This window comes from Crocodylus porosus, unplaced genomic scaffold (assembly GCF_001723895.1).
Source record: "Crocodylus porosus isolate Cpor-Errol unplaced genomic scaffold, CroPor_comp1, whole genome shotgun sequence".
Taxonomy (NCBI): Eukaryota; Metazoa; Chordata; order Crocodylia; family Crocodylidae; genus Crocodylus; species Crocodylus porosus.
Window position 1 is genome coordinate 34341312 of NW_017728915.1, and position 19636 is coordinate 34360947.

The 19636-nt window shown below is 44.8% G+C and overlaps 1 protein-coding gene across 1 annotated transcript in view; it reads left to right on the plus strand.

Moving 5' to 3' along the window:
- The window catches only part of CDH13 (cadherin 13), a 758015-nt gene that overhangs the window by 654 nt on the left and 737725 nt on the right, over nucleotides 1-19636 (plus strand). The window lies entirely within an intron of this gene.

The window sequence follows — 19636 nt, forward strand, 5'->3', positions numbered from 1 at the left end:
AAAAAAAAAAAAAAGAAATCAGACCGTGCATAAGGTGCCCCCGCACCCTCTTTGATAGCTGTCTAATACTCTGCATGTGTGACTTGCTCTATAGCTTTTCCTCTTATTATATGTAATAGATCCCTGCTGCCAGCAAACAGACACCCCCCCCACCCTTAAAAGCCACGGGGCTGCTAAAGCCCTGCTGCTGCTGCCAGTCACAGCAGAGAACTAGCTGACTTCTCAGTCCCTTCTGGCTGCTTTCTTCCCCCATATGAATGCAAGGGGTTTAGTTTTGAAAGCTCCGTGTGATGTTGGAGGTTGCTTTGTTGTCGTCCAGCGTGAAGCACTCACATCTTTTTGTCTTAGTCGCTCTATAAACTCCTGTTAAGTGACAGTATCATTGGCATCCTGTGCCCTGAGTGCAGATAAAAGTTAATTCCTTTTTGACTCGGGGCTTGAAAAGCTTTGCATTTAACCCTCAGGAGGTTGGTGTCTCCTTCAGTGCTAGCCAGACTAATGCTTGGGACACTGAATCATTGTGTTCATGCTGTTTCCAAAAGGGGTTTAAGTTGCTTTTGCAGCCAGGGAGAGAGAGAGAGAGAGAGAGAGATGATGGTGGGGGTCCATTGTAGGGAAGGCTTTGCTGCTGAGATGAGCCAAAGGGCTGTGAGCAGGAGGTGGCTGTATGAGCTGACCATATGCACGCTGTTTAGTTTCGGATCCAGAGCTGGGGTGCTCAGCTTCTCCTATGACCTGACACACACTTGGGTGGCTGGTGAAGCTATGGTACAGGGTGGGACCCGATGGTTTGGGAATCCATGGGAGTGAGCGCACAGGCAGTTGGGTGGGTTCAATTGTGAACATAAGTACTAAAGGGAGCAGAAGAAAATGAATGATGGCAGAGAATTTTGTCCTTGGTCGACTGCGAGTACATACTGCTGCACTATGTCAGATACACGATGCCGAGGTGCCCTAGTGATGGGAGCACTAGTAATGCATGGAAAGCACATGCCAGGGATGTGCCTATGGGATGCTGCATGAGCAAAGCTAGGCAGGCTCCACGGATTGCTCTAAGGGGAGACACTCGGATGGGCAGGTGGTTAGGTAAGCTGCTCATATAGGACCTCTAGGAATGGCTGGGAGTGCCCAGATGGGAATCAGGATGGAAACGTTGAGAGACTGGGCTGAGATTCAAGGACCGGCTGGGACTACACAGGCAGGCAGCTGGGCAAGCTAAGCTGCCAATGCAGGCGGAAGCTGGGCCGGCACAGGTGTTCTCCAGAGAGGGCACTGCCTGGGGAAACTCACTGCTGCATAAGTGACCTGTTGGGAGCACTAAGCTGACCCCCTGCCCAGTGACTCGAGGACTGCCATCTGGACTACAGTTCAGCCTGCTTTTTTGCTCGGTGACTGGAGTTGCTTCCACTTAGAAGCAGAATTATTCAGCTCAAGTTGCAGTTCTTTCTGAAGAATCAGAAAAGCTATAGCTATGTGACGGAGGAGGGCATGCCTTCAGCGACTCTACCAGCAGCCCCTTGAGCAAGCAGCTTGAACTGCAGGGTGAGCAAAGCACTAGTAGGGCCTGCAAGGTGCACAGCGCCTGATCCTGCCGAATACTCCAGCACCTGCTTAACTTTAATGTATGCCTTTAAAGTTCAGAACATGCTTAAATGATTTGCTGAGCCCACTGTAGGAGTGAGTCTACACTACCTTGCACAGTCCTTCCTTTATTTCTATCCACTGGGTGAGCAGCATCAATGGTACTGAACAAGTCTAGCTACTCACCCAATTTGTGTGGTCTTCAGCTCTCAACCACAGCTCACTGGTTTGGATCGACGGTGCCTCGTATTCCAAGATATTCTCCCATCCAAGTAGCAGCCAGGCCTAGCATTACTGAGTTGTCCCAGCTCGGCATCATTCAATCTAACACAGCTACTCAGTTCAATCTTTCCAGGTGTTTCACACTACTACAATCCACTTTATTACATTTGGAAGCTTCACCTACCAGTGCATTTACTTGGCGACAAAAAAAAATACAAATTTATGCATGGTGTCAGAAAGTTAATTCATTTGGAAATCAATTAAAGCGGTAATAGGAAAGTACATAAATAGAACTGTTTTGTGGAAGGCACTTGCAGAATACCGACAGGGGAAAATGCTAATTGCCAGCGATGCGTCCAATCGGCGGTCGGAGGGAGGGGAAAAGGAGGAATTATTAAAATTCTGTTCAGATTTTTCTCTGTGACTCCTTACCCGCAGAACTTGCAGGCGAGAGGAAAAGTAAACAGAAGAATGTGTGAAACAACATGGGAAACAAATGCAGCCATCTGGCAGCGGTAGTGGTTGTAACACATTTTTCTCGGATTGATTTATTTATTTATTTTTCTTTTCACAGCAGCCGCAATAACACCTTGCACAACGCCGTGCAGGTGGAACTGGCAAAAATCAATCCAGATAAACTGATTTCTCAGTAATAGCCAGCCACTAATGCAACAGTTTTTTGTGCAGGTGGCGGAAAAGTGCGAGTCCATTTTCTAAGCAGCGATAGCTGGAAGGTGTGGAGTAGAGATATGTGTTCCCCTTCCAGAGCTCGTTATTAGATCATGAGAATATTCAAGAAATGAAGGCTTGTTATGAAGTTTTTCCATTCAAAAGTCATAATAATAATAATAATAAAATCAGTGCTTTAAACTATTCTTCAATGGTTTCACTTAAAAAATATCAGTGGTTCTCAATTGTGGGCTGAGACCACTCTTTTCCCAAGCATTATGCTTCATTTACTTTATCGAGCATACTTCATGGCCTTTGGTAAGGATTAGCTTCTATTAACAAGATGGAGCACTGAACTTTATTGCCCCAAAGACCTGGTCTCCTTGATGGCATGGTTTACTGTCATTTAATAAATATGAAGTGCTTCCCGTTGATTGGGGAAGGGGGCGGGCGGGGAGCAGGGAGGAAGTATTTGGCAGTATCTTAATATAAGTGGCTACAGGATAATGCATTCCTAGAAACCCTCCATGTGGTGGTGATCGGTGACTTTGAAAGTGCATATACGCTATCCCACTTCTTCAACTTGAAGTTGCCAGTGAAAGTACTGAACGCATGCTGCTAGCTTGCATCTGGGCAATCCAGTGCAATGTGCGCTTCAGTAGTAAATCTCTACGGCTGCTTAAAATAGTTTGCCATCCTAAATCAAAGTGCGTTATTGAAAACTGATGTTTTCTAAAACTTGAAGACAGAAGGTTTTAAAGGCAAATAAGTTTCTTTACAGGGATTTCTTACTGACTTAGGTATGTCAGTGCAGTACACGAAGAGTGTGGCAGTGGTGGTGTTGGCTTGTTGTCCAAATTAGCTCTCAGAAGTGGTTGTTTGCAAGATATACATAGAAATCTGACAGTAAAACTTACAACATAAGGAAAACACAGTGTTTGGGAATGTTGTCAAGGATGAAAGAAGAAAAATCTATTTAGTTGTATTTGCGTTCATGGCAGAAAGCACAGATTTCACGTATGCTTTTATGTAATGAATCAAGGTAGTCACAGAGCACTTTCCCCAAATATGTATACTACACTGCTGAAAGAATTCTTTATCTATCTTATTTTTTCAAATTTCTCCAGAAGAGGGCTCCATGCACAACTTGAAAGTCGATGCTGTCTGAAAAGCCCTAGTTTAGCTGCTTCAGGGGAAAAGGAGACTATTTCTCACATAGAAACTGGGGGAAAAAACCTTTAAGGATTTTCCTCAAGATCTAGTCAATCATTTCCTTATAGTATCTCATTATTGCAGCTGTTTTGACACCACTTAGTGTAATTATAATTTCAGAGACCTACACAGTGTGTTGCACCTGGAAGTTTCAGACTTTCACTCAGAACTTACAAAGTATTTTACTTTTCCATGCTATAATATGATAACAATTGGATGGCCTGTTTTCAAGTATCTTTTTTTAAGCGTTTTTTTTTTTTTTTTTTTTTTTTTTTTAAAGGATCTTCTCTGCTAAAAGTTGCACAAGATTATTTGCACTTAGTGTGAATCTGAAGCTAACACCCCTACCCCTGTTGACCTGTGTCAAGCCTTCTCTTAATGACCATAAGTGGTCAGGAACCTTACTTTTATGCATCATTTAGAAATTGGTACTTTCAGTATTACAAGGCTCTGTATGCTGTGACATTGGCTCAGTGCTTTCTTGACTGTGCGTGTGTGTATGTGTGCATGTTTTCACTCTTGGCAGGTAGATGCAGCCCTCCTGGGGACGGTCAGAACTGTGGCTTTGGCACTCAGTGTTATTGGGCCACAATAAGGCAGACATGGTTTTCCTTGAGGGGTAGCAAGTGAAGCAGAAATGCAAGGGTAACTGCTTTCCTTTTGAGTTGCTTGCTCCGTTCCCACTTCGCTATGGGAAGTGCTTGTGGCCGTTGCTCTCTTCACTTACTTTACTGCATCTCTGCTAAACCTGAAGTTTCTCCAGTGGAAGTAGGACAATCTGTCCTGAAGCGCACAGCTGTCCAGTGGGCTGCTTTTACATCACTTCTCTCCTCATGTCACTCGGACAATGGCATGGCATAGGACGTTAGGTCTTTTGATGGCAAATAGGGGGAAGAGGGTTAACACCAGAAAGCTGGTCACTATGCTAGGGACCAAATTCAGCTTTGAGCCATTCTCACTTCATTAACTGACAGGGTGATCAGAGTTTAGCTATTTGTTCATATAACAGTGTAAATTTTTTAATGAGAACTATATGTCATCTGGCAAAGGAAGGAAACTCGTTGCTTAGAAACTTTATTCCTTTGCTAGCAGAGTGAACTCATTTCTCCCATTACCATATGAAACATTTTATTTTATATTGTGCTATCATTTTGGTAGGTGAAGAAAAGGAGGAACTTGGAAGATCTGGCTTGATGATCTGGGTTACAGCTAGCCTGAGAACATATCACCTTCCCTTAAGTTTTTTTAGGCTTTGTCTAAATGGTAGCTACCGTGCCTAATAGCAGCCCCTCAACCACGCCAAGGAGGGTGTCTCCTCAAATGGGAGACTGTGTGTCTGCACCCAGAGACTGTTTCCAGTTTGGCTAATTAGCAAGATCTGGGTTTTCTGTTTCCCATGGGGGAAAAAAAATGCAGATTTTCCCTTTTAACATGGAAAACCTCAGATTTTTTTTTTTTTTTATTTTAAGGTAGAAAGATGTGAATTTTCCACTCTTGCAAAGAGCTGTCTGTAGACTGGCAGAGCTCCAGCCTGGCAAGAGGCTGGGGCGAGTGGGAGGAGGGAGCTGTGCTGTGCTGTGCTGCCCTGCCCAGCCCAGGTGGTGCGTGGGGGGTGGGATGTGTGGCTGCAGGACCCCGAAAGGGAGCGGGATGAGGCCATGTGTGGCTCGGGGGGCTGGGGGTTTGCTCTCCACTGCTCTGTGCACTCCTGGGGGCACATGCCCCCCCAGATTTGTGTGTGGGATGGGCTGCCTGATGCAGACTTGGGCTCTTGGATGACCCAGCAGGTGGGACCGAGCACAGCAGAGTGGAGTTGCGTGGGGAAGCTTAGTGCCGCCATTGCAAGCCCCATGCTGCTCTGATGAGATGCCCCCTGCCCACTTGGCGGCAGCGGCAGCAGCAGCAGCAGGAGGCATAACTTATGCCACCACCCTTGCTGCTGCTCGGCCGTCAGGGGACACCTTGCCAGGGCAGCGTGAAGCTTGCAGTGGCTGCAATGAACTTCTTCAATCTGTTCTGCCATGCAGCATTTGCCATGGAGGCCCTGGGGCAGGGCTGTCTGCCCCAACCCCTGCCCCCTCTCCTTCTCCTGTGAGCTCCACTCCAGTTGTGCCAGCTGCAGTGGGAAGGGGAGTTAGGCTCCACGCTCTGCTCCACTGCAGCAGCCTCCTCTCGTGGGCAGCAACCAGGGCTCAGGTGCTGCTGTGGGGGCAAAGGACTGTGGACCTGGGTCTCTGGTCCTGTAGCCCTGGCATCTGGAAGCCCCCTCCATCAGGACTGGGGGGGTTGTGGGTGGGGAGTGAGGGGCATCAGCAAGGGTGGCGGGGTTGTAGGAGGGTAGTAAGGGGCCTAGACCTGCATCCTGGTGAGTGAAGGGGGGAGGGAGAGCTCTGATATTCCATGATAAAAAAACCCAGAATCAAATACCAAAATTTATAGATACTTAGAAATTATTTTATTATAGTTTTTGAGGCACTGGTAGGCCTCCAAATTACTTAAAAATGAAACATATAGCAATAAAACATTGTGTTTAATTGGTACGTACACACACACACACACACACACACACACACACACACACACACACACACACACACACAGAGTGGTGTTTCCTTTTAATTGCGGATTTTGGGTTTTTTAATCTGAGAATTTGTGATTTTTAAGGAAAACAGGATCCCTGGTAATTAGTGATGGTGCCAGCTAGCCCTCCTGAAACACCATGTGAACAGCATTTTACACTGCTTCTGGTTTAGGAGCCAGGCTGGCATTTTGAGCCTGGTAACTTCACCATGTAGACATGTCATAGGTCTATTAAAGGGATCAGGGAAGGAAAATATAAACTTTTAAATAAATAAATAAATAAATGCCTATTTAGCCTGCAGCTATATCAATATGTCTAGACCTTAGGAAAGCTGGCCAAGAAATTAGAAGGACAAGCAATTTTGGTTGCATTAAGCTTTTTGGCTGGCCAGTTGCTCATCCTCCGTTTAGGAACTAGACTCTTCAGGAGGTCTCAGAGAGAGGCACCCAAAGTCTCTCTGTTCACCTTTGAAATTTTTGTGTCTTTGTGTGAATGGTCTGTGTTCCAGCAGGCATATTTCCTGTGATTTCCTGCGGGGTTTATTTTTTAACCTGGTAATGACCTTCTTTCAGCAAAGCTTCTATGTTCTTTTCTCTTTCTCTGTAAATGACCAACACTCAATCCCTTAGTGAGAATACAATGCAGGCATATTCCCTAATGTCCGATATCTAGTTCAGTTCCAAGGGCTCTGCATGCGGGTATGTCATGGAAACCAAGTAGCAAAAGTATATGAGAGATGATTGCTGGCTTGCTGAAGCACAGAGGAACCACGTAGTTTTCTGAAAGCTGAAAAACGTAGGCCCAGTCTTGCAAGCCGCTCTGTTAGGATAAACCCTGCCCATCCAAGATAGAGGATATGGAATAACTTGAAGTATTAGGGGCTTAAATTAAGTTCAGCTGTTTGTATTGTGCATGAGCAAACAATTGTCTTAAAATGTATTTAAAATCCTGATGCTCGGGCTGGTTAATTCATACTGAATTAACCAATTACTTGATATCAACTTTGCGTAACTTCAGAATGTCAGGCAGGATCTTCATCACATTTAAAACAAACAGAAAAAAAATCCCCTTGGAGTTGAGTCAGAGGCATGGAAATTTGAGCCCAAGGAAGAATTTTTCAAAATGGCATGAGTTGATGAAAACACGATGCTGTAATCTAATGGTACCTATAGCCTGCAGTACAGTGAAAACTACAATTCATATGCATGAAACCAAGATTCTCAGCTGGTTTAAATTGATGTAAATCCATCGGGCAGCTATGCCAGCTTGCATCAGTTGTGAATGTTGCCCACTGTACATAAATAGGAATGGGTAGTTAAAACTGTAGAGCCTAATGCTTGCTTTTTGTTCAAGCTCTATTCCTTTGTAGGACTGATGATTTTCTCTCCCGGGGTAAGAGAAATCTTTCCTATGCTTACTCCCATAACTTTAATGCTACTTCTCTAGGCAAAGAAATGAAGAATCAGGCTCTTCGGAGGCAGGCTTCCGGACTTTGAATGCTTCCTCTACTGCTTCTGAAGGCATATGTACTAGCAGCCAGCCCTATGCTTTGCTCTAGGGGCCAAGTTCTGTTAAATGATCAAACCTATGAAGGCTGAACACATCACTGTTATATAGTTGACAAAGCAGGAAATCCAAAGCATCTGCTACTTTGGTGTCTAAGTAGGATGGGCTGGAATTGGCCATTAGGAGCTGATGGGAATTTCCATGGCTGGAGATGTGCAGAGCAAAGAGTCTGGATGTTTAGGTGAGCTGTAGCATGAGAAGCAGGGAGCATTTTGACTCTTCCCCACCAACGTTGGGGTTTAATTACAGTTTGGTGGCTTCTGGCCAAATGAAACCATAAAGAGTTTGGCTTTTTGACAACGCAGGATCCTTGGCCTTGCAAGTCCCAGAAAGTCACAAGTGGTTTGCATTGACACTGGTTCTCTTGAAATCTAGATGTAAATGGGTAGAAGGAAAAGGGTGTGGTTAAAGATAAATGAGAATGAGATAATACATCTTAAAAGACATCCGTTTCTAATTTATGTAGCACTTGGACACCATGTTGAGTTATTGTGTAAGGCTCAGGAACAAGTATTTTGTTCCCAAAATGTCTTGTATTCTCATAATTGATGGACTGATTGAAGTAACTGATGTTCTGAACTCTATATGCTTTGTGTTGTGAATACCAAAAGCCTTATTAATCCACCGATGTACAGCTCTGATGGGCTGAAATAGCTTGGATAAGATTTTACCGACCTTTACTCATGTTCAGTAGTACCTAGGCAGTAAATTACTACTAAGTGGGCCAGGAGCTTAAAAATGACTATTAAATGTCTGCAAATGATGAGAAATGTGTGAGAGATGGAAAGTGGTCTGACACACTTTTTCCTTTCTCTGAAGAATTCTGTTTTTGCTTTCCTAATTTTGAGGTTTGAAGGTTATTTAAAAAAGAAAGTCATAAAGCAGAACAGTTATTGAAGTCAACATCTGTAGTTGCTGACTCTACTTTGTTGGATCTGTGCAGCCCGCTAGCAACACAGAAACTGTAAAGCTCAGTGCAGGGGGAATATTGATTATGCAGTGTCTTGGAAAGGCAGCATTTTAGGGGTTACTTCTAGTTGCTCCTATTACCTGAAACAAGGTGGAGACGGGTAGCTTTGGTGCAGCAGTGAAGCTGGTGCTTTGTAGAGGCAGCTTCCTGTGTTGCATGGCTCTCGGACTTAATGAAGACTATTCCTGACAGTGGCGCTCAGGCAGGCTTTTTGGCTGAGTTGGCCGGCATCGTTGTTGACTTCACCGCAATCGATGGAGAGAGGGCAGCTGGGTGAAGGATATTCAGTTTTGATGTCATATACTTCTGCCCTGTATGTATTAGGATATTTATATGGGTCTCACAACAGCTGAGTAGCTTGCAAACAATGAATTTATCCTTGCTTCCCTCTAATAAACGTTGAGGGATGATAGGGAAATTATTTCAAAGTGGGAGACAGCCTCCAACATCTGCCTCTGTTCCAATGACTTCCATTCAGTTATGTTAGTTGAGGAACGATGTACGCCGCCATCATTTTTGCTGCCGAACATTGATGAAGTAGTGACAGCTCACTGTACTGTCCAAAGATTAATACTAATTGGCTGGATCCCAGAATAAATTCATTTTCCAGGCCAATCAAACTAGTAATTGTATTGTTTTTGTTAAAGACTGCTATACATTTAGGAATACAGTATAACCTCATAAATCTGGCATGCTTGGGACCAAGCATCTACCGGAAATTTGAAAATTCTGGATTTTTGAAACCACAGCAGCTGCTGGTCGCGGAGCGGGGAGGGGGGTGGAGGTAGCAACAGCCGGTCCCAGAGCAGAGGCCGCGCGTGGCGCGGTGGCGTAGGGTGGTGGATGGCGGTGGCAGCCACCATGTGCAGGCTTCCCTCTCTGCACCCGGGTAGGGGGAGGGGCGGGGGGCAGGAGGGGCATTTTAAAAAGTGCCGGATTTTCAAGAATTCTGGATTTTTGATATCTGGATTTATGAGGTTATACTGTATAATCATTTCTGATTGGCCAATCCCTGTATAAAGGAAATGCACTACATTCAGATATCACTGAAGTTAAGTGAGTTGCTTGGGGAAGGCAGCTAACGCTAGGATTGGCATGCTAAATTGGGGACACTTAACTACGCAAAGGGACGTGGTCTACGGACCTACCTACAGTATTCAGAGCTAACGATTTTAGAGATTTTAATGGAACCTCTGCCTCTTCCTAATCTTGACATCTGTTTCAGATGCGGATTCAATTTCCTGAACTTGCCTCTCAAGAGTTCTACTTTCTGTCTTTCTCTTCCCTCCATGAATCAGATATATACAAGTGTAGAACCTGTTTCTTAATTACTCTTGCTGGAACCTTAATGAATGCATTGATTACAGATGGCTGAATTAGTTTAGATAAAGTAGAAACTGATCCTTTGCCCCAAACTTAATTTGACCCCAAACCAAGGCATTCTTCCAACTTGTTCCTCTATGTTTTGTGCTTCTCTGGGCTTAGATCCCAGCCAGGATCTGGAAGGGATAGATGGGAGATCACTTCTCTTACTGGCTATTGGTCTGACTGGAACTCAGAAGCATCAGGTCTCATATAAGGAATCCTGCTCAAATGAAGTATTTTTACTGTCCCATTTTGAATGTCCCAGAGGTCTCTGATAATCCTGAGAAGTGTTTGGTCTTTAGTGTACTTACTGACCAAGCCTACAAACCCTTTCCTCCCTTTCTCATAATGATGGAAAAATGTGCTTATCTGTTGTATCTCATCCTCTGTATGTCTCCTATGAGAATGGCCTTGACCAAAGCCCATTGAGACCAACAAGCTCCTAAATGATCTTGTAAGATCCCTTCCAGCCCCTAATGTCTGTGAATCTATGAACTCACTTTCACAGTTTCCAGATCAGCTCCCTCTTTTAGTCAGATGACATAATGAGGTGGTTTTCTTAGTTAAAAAAAAAAAAGGTTCCTTAAATACACTTAAGTACAAAAGTAGATTCCTATAGTAACTTGCACAGGTATTCCTTTTGGTATCTAACCTGCAGATTTGCTAGAATTAATTCAGCATTAAGTAAGTGGTAATATTTTGTGAAAGTGACAGGCAAATATGAGCTTTGCATTGCTGTAATTTGTATTTCTGACCTAATCTCATAGTCTCCATTTTAGCTATAATAAAAATGCTATTTACCACTATTAATTGAAGATTTTTTTTTTTACTGTTACCATGAACACCAAGAGCTTTGCAAGGAAGAAATAAAGAGCAGTTTTGAAGAGTGTTATAATATTCATTTTCTAAGAAGCACAGATATTAAAGGTGGTCCTCCAAAGAAAACCCTGGAACCAGAAATACCATGAGCACTGGAAAGTTTGGACCTGAAACTTGTGCCTCAACCTTGTGCCTTTTTTTTTTCTTCTTCTAAGCCAGTCCATTATTTTGGTCGTACCTACAGTACAGTAGAGTTAGGAGGCAAATTAGGTTTTCTAACTAACCCCATTCTTTAAAGTTGTTGGTCCTCTCTCAGCTTTTGAGAAGCTCAATATAGTGAGTTAGTAATAATCTTCTTGCTGACTTAGCTACCGAATTTACTATCCCTTCCTTATGCCAGCACAGGAATGGAAGTGAGATCAAACTCTAATACACCAACCCGGAAGGGGAAAAACAAAGTGAAGAAAAAGAGAAAACTAAATAGAATTCAGTACGCTGTAATTTTTGTGCAGCTGTTAGGAGGTGGGAAATAGCCTTTTGCATCCCTGCTGGAGCTAATTGGTGTATGCTGAGATGGGAGTAAAGGGCACAGTCTGATCCTGATGCAAGTGAATGAACACATGTAAACCTCAGTGAAATCAGAAGGGAAATTAGCTATGTGTTTAGACTAACAAATTCGCTTCACTTGTGCTGTGATCGTATTCAGATATGAACTTGTGCCGGTAGGAAGGAAAAGCAGGACACTGCCCCAGTAATTTATATACATGTGTGTATCAGTGCACTGGAGCATGACAGAGGCAGGAAATTTTAGCCGTTACAAACTATCTATCTCTTCCCTAGCTCCAAGCATTCATTATATGCCCAGACACAGAATATACTTTTATTCACTTCTATGTTTCATGTTTTGGTAGGGGGTTTTTTTCATTATCATTTGCTGCAAGTATGAATGGCCAATATTTATCTCTGCCTGATGCTTTGAAACCTTTGTGTCCATGGGCATTAATCCCATCCCAGCAATGTCTTGGGAACGCAGACGAAACAGTCAGATTTTTAGCGATGGCCTTTGTCTTCTGCAGTTGTTAGGCCAGGTATGAGAGGAAGGGGAAGGAAGACCCATGAGGGGTTGGTATGAAGCTGATTTGGCCTGTAGTGAAGGAGAGCAACTCATAGTTTGTTAGCATCTGTCTGTCCATCCTCCAGTTCTGATGGAGGCCTTTGGACTAGGGAAAGCTGGGTCCTTAACCACCTACCACTTTAATGGGGGAGTGGACATAATCCTGGTGGAGGGTAAGGAAAGGACAAGAGAAAGCTAGGAGGAAAGGGCATTTTCATCATGGTTTTATGGCAGCAGTATGTGAAGAAAGGAGCCAAAGCCCCTGGTTAGTAAATGAGCTAAGAGTGAGTTAACTAAGGCACTGACCAACGTGATGGTTTGCCGCGCAATTGGCCACTGAAAGCGCTCTACATCTGTATGCGGACGGAAGTGCACGGCTGCAGAATGCTTTAAAAATGCCTGATCGTGTGACAAGCCGAACCCTCATTGCATGAGGGTTCAGATGAAGATGCTCCAATGAAGAGTGCCTTCATTAACATCTGTCAGTGCAGCCAGAAGCAGGGCTGGAGGGTATTGGAGGCCCTCCTGAGGCGGGAGGCCTCAATCCATGTTTCCTCCCCAACTCCAGCAGAGCTAGGGGACAGACACTGCAGACATGCAGCCCCTCTGCCCCGATCAGCTCCACAGCACCATCCTGATCCAACAGTGAACATTGGTGCCAGACCCCCTCCAGATTCAAGTTAACTCACAGTCTTCCAGCATCCCAGAAGGCTTTGCACCTCCCCCCACAAGGTGGCTGGGCTAGCCTTGGCCCAAGCTGTCTGCTCCAGCTGAGCAGGGAGATGTGCTCTAGCACCCCCAGGCTTCTGGCCTGGGCCACTGCAGGCCGGTGGTTGCATTTCTGGAATCAGAAGTGAATGTCTGTTCACTTGCTAATTGGTTCAATCTATGCAGCTTAGACCAACCTGTGAAGATAGAAATGAATCAGCCTTGGGCTTTTTGACTTCTGTACTTACCTGCAGTGACAGTCCCAGGCTCAGCAGACAGGGAGCAGAGAATTAGTTTGCATCACTTCATTAACCCTTCCCTTTCTGCTATCTCTTAGAGGAAAAAATGATCTGGTTCCATCAAGCAGTGAGCGGTGAATGCCTGTCTTCAAGGCTATTAGTTGAGTCAGGAGTTGGTCTATATTAAAAAATATGTATTACAAAGGCATGCAACTTAAACTATTAATCTGCCTTTGATTCTGAGCTTTTGCAGTATTTACTTGCGACTCATGATTCATCTAGCAGCGCTGGAGTGTAAGTGCTAATAGAGGAGAGAGAACACAGCAGAGTTCAAATGTGTTTGACCTTTTCTAATATTGCTAAGAAAAAATTGAAAAATTGTTTAGTTACACTGATCTTTGCAGTCTGTTATGCAGATGGGTTTACTGACTTCCTTCAAACTCCCTTGGGAGACTGGATGACAAAGGGGTTTTGGGGAATAATGGGACTCTAAGCCCAAACGCCACTGCATTACACCTGGTGTTGTCATGCTGGCTAGAACAATTAGTTTTGTGCCTGATACCTTTTGCATATATAATACCTAATAAGCCAAAGAGCTGGGGAGAAGTTCATTTGCTTTAGTTTGCCTTCTCCAGATTACTGCTTGGAAATCAGCCAGGTCAGGAGTGTCCGTGGGTCTTTAGCAGTTGCTGGGTGTGCTTGTGTAGAAGGAAATGGGGGTCTAACGTTGCAAGCTAGTTTATGGACAGCCATTCACAATGTAAATAAAATCACCACCATATCTGACACCCTGAATAAGCAGTGAGAATACAGAGGCCAGGGTCTTGCTTCCTTGGGGAAGCTGAAACTGCATAGAGAGACTAATGTGACCGAGCAACCGTGCCTTTAAAATAAAGGGAGCAGTGATATAGCCGGAGTATTGCCTATTATGACTGTTCTACGGCCATAAAAGAGTTTGGGTTGGTAGGGGCGTCAGTCTAGCACGTGGTGTAACTGGAACAAGAGTCCACCCTGTCATCAGTTTCTGAGCACTTTCTTGTTCTGGGCACTTGGAAAACAGAAGATGTCTGCCCAGTACATCCCGTGCTGCAAGCTGCATCTTGTGCCAAGCCAGGGAGTGTGGGGTTTGGCAAACCCTATGCAGGGTGGATCCTCTTTTCCCTGAAAGAGTGAGCAAGCCATTCCTGTACAAGGGGCTGAGCTGCAGCTGGAGAGGCAATGTGGTGCTGCCCAGCACTTCCACAGCTGTTTATCTAATTCAGGTGCTAGAATCACAGCAACTCCCTTCTGAGTGTTGGTTTTCTTCTTTTAGGGCCTGAAACAGTGTTATGGAGTCTTTTTAGCCCTTTCTTGGTTTGCTTTCCATGCTCCCCATGTGCTAAACTATTTAAGATTGGTGCAGAGGAAGAAAAGCCCACTTCCCCCGTGCTGGTGCCAGCTGCTTCCTCTCTGCCTCTCTGGTTGAATGCATTTCTGCAATAACGAAGCTAAAGCAATTTGGTTAAGTAAGGGCAGTGTGTCTTTTTATTTCCTCACCCCTCATACCCTGAGTGTACAACAGTTTGGGCAGATGGCTGGAGGAAACGAATCCTCCTGCTCAGCATTTCGACTCCTCAGAAATGGGCTTGGAATTGCTAACCTCAGGCATTCAAAACCCCACCCCGGCACCCTAAGAAAGGCTTAAAAATCCCAAGGATGTTTTATTTAAAAATGCAAAGCCCTTTTTAATTTGCTCTTCTGTTTTACCAAAGCTCTAGGGGCTTTCAAGCCATTTTCTGCAACTGCAGAGGCTAAACTCTACTTAAATGAAAGCTGAGATTCTCGCCTAAACGTGGGACTCCTGGTGCTTGGGCTTCTGGACCTTTAGCACGTTTGTTACTGTTTGGGAATCTTATTCCAAAGGTTGGTTTTGGGCATACAGGTTTTCCCCTTGGTAATCGAATGCCACACTTCCCTGGCTTGCGGCAGCTTCCTGAAGAATCTTAAACCAAAAGGCAATGAACCTACTTTTATTTCTCTCTACCACCCAGATGTTTCAGGTTTTCCTCTCTTTTGATGGGACATTTGGGCTTAGTACTCGGGGTTGGGAGTGCGTGAAACAACAGACCAGGAGATTTTGAATATACATGTCCTTTGCTCTATTAGTTTCCCGTGCACTCCCTTGACCTTTCACCTTTCGTTCCTAGCCCGCATGCCGCCAGCAAATGAAACCATTGCTGGTCAGGCTTTTACATTTGTCATTGCTTAGCACCAGGACAGTATATAGATAACCTCTGAGAGGCTTCCAAGTTCCTTTTCTCCCTTTCAAGCTTCATCCTTGATTTCAAGCGTCTGCTGGAGATCTGTAAACACCGTTACTTTGGAGCTGGAGCTCAGGACACTGTGTGTACTTTAAAGCTGCGAGTGACTCATCAGTTGACTGTTCAAAAAGCGTTTTCCAAAGGGGATCACTCATCTCCCCAGAGTGGCAGAGATATTTTCAGGCTGGCTGGGCAATGTTATGGGAATGTTTTAAAACTTGCCTAGTTCACATCACGGGGCAGTGGCAGTCTTGAAGGCTGCCGGTTTAATAAAGAATTGCGCATGAATTCCATGGGTGGTGGCTTGCAATTATTCTTAGACAAGCTAATAATAGTTCATTGCTGCTCCTGGATTGCCAGAATAGTCTTAGACTGGCTATACTTTGAATGCATTAACCTCTTCTTGCCCACCTGCTTGATGTTAGATGCCAATAATACACAAGCAGCAGCATAGGTACAGGCTGATGCTACAGGAATTGATTGAACAAACTCGCTGCACATATGCTGGGTCAAATATTGGAGGGAAGTGGTTGTAGCACTATCCTGTTGGATAAACCATGGACTAGGACATTATTTTGCTAGTCACTCTGCAAATACAGTACAAATAGATGGGTCTCTGCGCTAGGGAGACTGCAATGAAAGTATAATCTCTTGCCTGGGTTTCCCCAGCTGTACAAGACCTTGCAGTCTTCTGGTGCAGTGCTACATTGAATGCAATGTATAAATGACACCAACAATGAAAAATGACTTTCTTTTCTTGGATGGAGGGGGGGCTTGGGGAAGAGGCCAGTTGTTATCTGGCAGACTGCCCTGGCATCTAGTCTCCAGTGCTTCATATTCCCTGGCTCTGAGACAGCCTGTCTGATTTGGACTATTGAGTTAGCTCTCTCAGCAACACTGGGCAGAGGAGTTTTGTCTTGCAGAGAATTTTGAAATTTTTGGTTAGGATTTGAAATGAAGCTGTATTTCAGGATCTCTAAATCCTCTGAGACAGAGTTATTGTTTTCTGCTCGAAACTAGATATTTCTTTCTTTATATTGCTTAAACAAATTCCTAACAGGGTACGTACGGACCTGTCTCTATCTGCAAGAATTTGCATCAGATGTTAGTGGAATGATGGAGGACAATCAATAAATGACCTCAATTTGTGGCCCCAAAATGGGAGAAAGCGACACACAAGGACACTGGAGTTTAATGCACTAACACTTCACAGCTGTTAGCAAGCCTGTATTTGCAGTGCCACAGTGTGGGAGGGATGGAAGCAAGCAGCATTTAACAGATGTTGAAACAAGCCGACTTGGGGGTGGGCTTGAAAAGGTACCACTATAGAAGGACTTGGCTAAGAGAGGTGTGAAAAGTCTGATTTTTCAGAGGCGCTAAGAACCTGTCACTTCTTATGACTTAGCTAGAGTCAAAAGTGTTCATTGTGAGGCCCTATGCGACTTGCCCAAAGTCACACACTGCAAAGCCAGGATTAAAAAGGAAGATTTCCCAGTGCCCAGGTGTGTGACCCAGATTACTGAGGGCTGCGTGGTCTGGGCAGCTCCAAGCCATATGTGCTGCCTAATGGCTAGCACTTGATGCATATGGAACAGAAACAAGTGGGCTGGGATAATTTCTCAGCAAGGGCGCCAAGCGGAGAGGGGAGATGACTTGCTATGCACCAGCTGATCTGAGATAACTCATTTGTGTGGCTGCTCTATTCCACATTAAGTGAAGGGTGAAGGTGGCAGTGGTCCCCGTTTGCATAATAGCTTAGTAGTAAGAGTACCAACCAAGGGAATAGCAGACTTGGGTTCAACCCACATCTCTTGCCTCCTGGGATAGGCTGCAGAGTCAAGTGGGGCATACTCCACCACTTGAACTTGCGCCACTGTGAAGAAGGGGATGCAAGACGCGTGAAGCCAGAGGGGCAGCAAGCAGACAGGAGGCTGACTTTGTAGCCTGGTGATGATGACACTTCTCTAGGAGGGAGGGAATTAAGGGTCTGGGTTCCTGATCCTAACATGGTTTATATACTTTAGCCAATTATTTTCTAGTGGAAAAATAAACAAGTCATTCCAGAAGCATAGACTAACAGCCAGGTTCCCTCCCAATGGGTCTCCTCATCAGGGGCTTCCCTCTTGTTTTTTCTGTCTCTGGCCCAATTGCTCCTACATTGGCATTGACTGATGGATGTTAGGTGTCTACATGCCTGTGTTCATCTGTTCATGCAGGAACCCTGCAGTAGGGCAGTTTTCCTGAGCCCGACTCAAGAGTACTTGCCATTGGACCTCCCCTTCTCTCAGGAAGCAGATGTGTGCTTGCAAAAATTGTCCGTGGCGGGCAGAGCCCAAAGCGGCACATGTATTGTAGGGTCATTCTGAACGAATCGCACTGCTCTTCATTAGACTCAAATAAAACCTTAATTGCACAAACTAGTTTGAATCCCAGTAACAGTATGTACCTACACACTTTACTTTTGCTGCACTCATTCATCTTAATGTCAGCATTTATTCTTGACCTGTTCTTGAAGGTGTGTTGTAGGCTAGCAACATCGAAGATGAATTTTTTAGTACATTTGGGGAACTGCAGTTAACAGTATATCTTCACCTGAAAGGGAAGCTTTAATCCTATCATTTTGTTCTTGCTCAATAAACTTGAAGTACATCATTGACATTAATGCATTAATAAAAGTAAAATAAAATGGGGATCAGTGGGTTTTTAATAATCTCTTTCTTTTCCTACCTGAGTTTCTTTAGTTCAGGAACATTGTGTCATTGCTTCTGTGTGCTGAAAACACATCCCAGTCCTACAGTTAGCTATTTGAAGTGGATGCTCATGGTTATGCGATGCAAACAGAAGTGATTTTATTTTGTAATGGATTGCTCAGAAAGCCAGTTCACCCCCCTGCTGCCCTGTGGAAAGAATTATACTCACGTAGGCATGGGGGGAAATGTTTCTTATGTGCCCTGTATGTATGGCTTCCCTACTTGACCTTGGGGTCCTTGCTGAGAAATAATCCCAGCCCACTTGTTTCAGTTCCATGTGCATCGAGTGCCGGTCATTGGGCAACACACATGGCTTGGAGTTGCCTGGACCGCATGGCCCTCACTAATCCATCCAATGGCAGTATTGCCAACTCTCATGACTTTTGGCATTGTTCTTAAAGTCTACGCTTCAGAAATGTGAAAAACTTAGCTCTTTCTTTCATATCTATCTATTGATCGATCAGTAGATAGAGTGATGGATAGATATAAACATATGCAAAAGAAACAGCTATGTTTTGCACATTCCCGAAGTGTAGACTTTAAGAACAATGCCAGAAAACATGAGAGTTGGCAACACTGCAGTGGTGGAAGACCGGCCTATTGATGTCAACCTGTACAGCCAGCTCTGCATCAGCCACGTGAGGATGGGCAAGCATGCCCTCGGAGAAGAAGATCTTTGTGAGAAGTTCCCTTTTTCCAGAGTCCTTTCTCCTTTAAGTGTTCCTTAGATGGCGCTCGTCTGGGCCTTCAGAAATGATGCGATACAAATAGGAAGTATCAGGATGCTAAGGGTGACTGACTCTATTTAAATCAATGCCTTTTTTAAGTTGACAGCTAGTTCTGCAACCTGTTTTTTGTAGGGGCGGATCCAGCGGGGGTGCGGTGGCATGTTTTTATGCCCACTGTCGTCCCGTCTGTTGGCTCTCAGAGCTCACGGCAATGCAAACCGAGCTTCTGCTGGGAGCTCAGCATGTCACGAGCTCCGTGAGCTCACCGACTAGTCATCTGGGAGTCCCTGTTTTCAAGCAGCTCTGCAGCCTACTCCTGCTTGCTTCTCTCTTCTCTCCTCCCTCCCTGCTCTCTGCTCCCAATTCAGCATCAGGAGAAGGGCAGGGACGAGCGCTAAGAACTCGCTGGCATCCACGATCGCAGGGAGAGGCTGTGGCCATACTGCCTTTGGCCATGTAGTGTAACGCTTCGTGAGCTCTCTTCGCTGCACAAGTGCCACACTGCTGCAGAGGATGTGGCTGCACTCCCACAATCCTAGATCTGCCCCGTGCTCATTTTCTATGTCCTCTTTCTGTCTTTCCTACAACCTAGTGTGATGTCTTCCTGCCTCTTCTAAAGCCATTTCTATTGTAGACTAAGCTTTTCTGAGAGAGATTAGATCCATACACTCCCAGAGCTCACATGTCCCCTGTTAATCTTGAGTAGGGGACATGGTGGTACAGTTGTAGCAGTAATTTTGAACTCTCCTCTTGTTTTTCCTTCGGGGAAGGAAGAAATGACTTCTCATTAATGCCAAGGAACCCAAGCAACC